Genomic DNA, 3,377 nt, shown 5'->3' with positions numbered 1-3,377 from the left:
ATCAACTCTAATGATGTCTTCCTGTTATTGTCCACTGTAGTGAACTCCTTTTGCAATCACACTATCATACTCTAAATTTCCCAGCAAATATTCCAACAATGCAATTTCTCTGTGACACTTCACAAGTACTTCATCATCACTTATGATTCCTGCATTAATTCGAAAATCACAAGGTTCAAAAGTCTCAACTGTTGTTTCACATATTAGTTCTTCAGACTGAATTTCATCTTCTTCTTTTACAAGAAATTGTTCCTGTGTTGTCACAGTTTCAAATATCAATGCATTATCAAATTCTTTTTGCTGCAATAAATCACTGCTTCTCTCATTTAAGAGACATTCTCCATCCTCCTTTACTTCAGAGTTTTTATGTTCTGAAAGATACTTCTCCATACTTCTAACAGTTTCAAAAGATTTCTCATCCTCTGTAAAACACTCCTTTGTTAGTGTTCCTTCTCCCAAGGTTAAATCATTTGCATAGGTTTCTCCCTTCTTAAAATATTTCAGTATATGTTCTTCTTTTTTACTGACTACCTCAACAGTTTCCATGGCTATTTCCACTATGCCTATCATCATAGTGAACTGATGATCCTTTACTATGTTTTCAGCTAACATAGTCTCTTCTTCAAGTTTTCCTTTAATCTCTTGTTGTTTACCTTCTCCAAGAGCTATCCTTGTCTCACCATCTACATTAATATTCTCCTTCATTTTTTCTGCATCCATAGACAAACTATCAGTCTTAAAAACATAAGACCCTATGGTCCCACTTGATGTTTCAGCCATCATATCTCCTTGTTGTTCTAAATCCTTCATATGATTCAGAAATTCTTTGATGGTCTCCTCTTCAATCTCCTCAAGCCCTTCACTTGGTTGCTTGATATCTTTCCCCAACTGTATATGAGACCTATCTATCTCATCTTCTTCTAGAACATAATTTAGATTCTGCTTGTCTTCTTCCTCCTTTATGATAATATCAACAAATTGTCCTTCACCTGTTTTACCTGCAAACATAAAAAAATTGTCAGATTTAAAACCATGTGACCCTTTGGCCTCACTTGAAGTTTCAGTCTTCAAGTCTTCATCTTCTCTCAGAACTTCACCCTGTTCTGCTTCACAAATGGACACTTCCATTTTCATTTCCAACTCAGCTTCTTTGAGTTTTTCCATCAGCCACCTTACTTGCCTCTATTGTAGCCTTCTCTATAACTTATGCCACTTCACTGGCTTCTTCCTTAAGACCCAACCTTGTCTCTGGCTTTCCTATAGTATCCTCCTTAATGCATCGAGTTGTTCTTTTAACTCTGCAATCTCTTTGTCAATTTCCTCTTGACTCATCCTCTTGCCATTTGCCTTGGCATCCTCTTTCTTCATCTTTCTTCTGTTGTGGTCTTCCTCAGAACCTCTACTATGACTATCAATAGCCATCTTCTTCTTCTCTATCTTCATGAGCTCCTCACTCACTTACTATGAGCTGCATTAAAGCCTCTGCAACAACAAGTCCTCCTTGTTGCAACTTACCTCACCAAGATTTCCTCTATACTTGGTCTTTTGGCAAGCCCTTGGTTCTCTGTCTCTGGAACCTCTTTTGAGCACTTCTCTATGCTCCTTCTAGGCTTCAACTCATCTGCATATTCTCAAGAACACAACTGTCCTCTTGTATTTCAATCACAATGAAATACTTGGTTCTGACCACCTCTTCTTTCACTTAGAAAGTCTTACCAGCTTCCTTCATCACCTTAGTAATTCTACCCACATCTCTTGTGGAATTACCTTTGTGAGCTACAACAATACTTCTACAGTAACAAGTCTCCTTCTTGCTACATATGCCCTACTAAGCTTCTCTCCTCTTATGAGCTCAGTCTCTTAGCATTTCCTTGGTTCTTTCCTCTAGAACCAATTCAAGCACTCTTTTCTCTTGATGTTGCAACCTTCTCACCTTCTTATGCTGTCACCTGCATATCAATGTATAAACACACATTCTCAAATCAAAACATAACATATCACCTTACCTTCAATATCTTAGCATGATCTTGTTTCACCATTCCACCTGTACCTTGAATGGATTGTCCTCTATTTCTTGCATCTGCAAGTTCTGCTGCACATCACCTTTGTGTGCCTACTTTCTATCATATTAGAATCTGATCCTTCCTTACCTGCATAAACACCTTAACATAGAACTTTGTTCTCAATTCTTTCAAAGAAATGTTCACACAGAGCTTCTTTATTCTGCTTTGATACCAAAATAATGCCGGGTTACCCCCGCTTACACCCACAGTATGCATGTAAAATGCATAAACACATTTGTCCCAGATATTTAACTCTCTAAGGAGTCATCTCTTCAACCATCAATGGTAATAATTTATAGACTAACCCACATAGTCTAACCCTTAGTCCCTATACACTTATCGGACCTCAATCATCCCTCAAGCCTTCACATAATACTTTATTAAAGCCTTTCATCTATGACTTCCTATCGGGACTTTTAAAACCCTTCATAACCTTTATAAAACCTTCGCTAACCCTTTAGCCACACATATATAACCTTTTCCTCTTTAAACCTTGGTTACATGTATTTTAATGCGTAAACCCTTCCATCCTTTGATAAAGTTGGATTTATACATAAAAATCCATATATCCGCGCTTAACCCTTTATAACCATTTACAAAGGAATTAATCGCAAAACATACCTTTAACCCTTTATACAACCTCTACACATTTTTCGAGGTTTCACCTTTATTGCCAATCGCAATTGGGTATCCACTCCTCCATGAGCTTTCATTAACACTGGGTCTATTGCATCCGATATGCGATAATGCACTATCGGATCTCAAATATTATTAACTGCACCTCAATACTTTATCAGGTCCACCTTTTCCATATGCTTTATCGCATTTCCTCCGAACTCCACATTACACAGGAAATACATGGAATGCTGCTCCAAAGCTAAAGGCCGGAACTCAAATGGAATTGAGTCTGCCTCTATAAGCTTTCGGGTCTGCGCCTTTCAAACCTTTCCTTCAGCGCTCCGCTAATCTCCGACCACATCCGATCACCGATCAGCACTTTATCACTATTGGTGCATCAGAATTTCACAGTCCACTAGCCTTTGACCTCTGTCTAATGCCATTGTGATTAGATCACAACCGTTGATCGGTTTTCAATCCAACGGTCGATATCCTTTCTCGATGCAAAGTTGCCTGACAGTCCTCCGCCATTGATATACACTTAGTAGATCCAATGGTCTACCATGAATTCGGATAGACAACCAGCATGAGGGTTAACCGCCCGATAAAGCGGTTTCCCCTCACTCCTCTGTTGCTACGTGTCCTCCGATTAGTGGAATCAGAGCCAAACGGTAAAAAATGCTTACGACTTTCCTT

The sequence above is a fragment of the Pinus tabuliformis genome, chromosome 4_1 (assembly GCF_031772625.1).
Source record: "Pinus tabuliformis cultivar Carrire ecotype Pingquan chromosome 4_1, CPIR1, whole genome shotgun sequence".
Classification (NCBI taxonomy): domain Eukaryota; kingdom Viridiplantae; phylum Streptophyta; class Pinopsida; order Pinales; family Pinaceae; genus Pinus; species Pinus tabuliformis.
The sequence above is the reverse complement of the archived record's forward strand: the minus strand, read 5'-3'. Positions refer to the sequence as shown.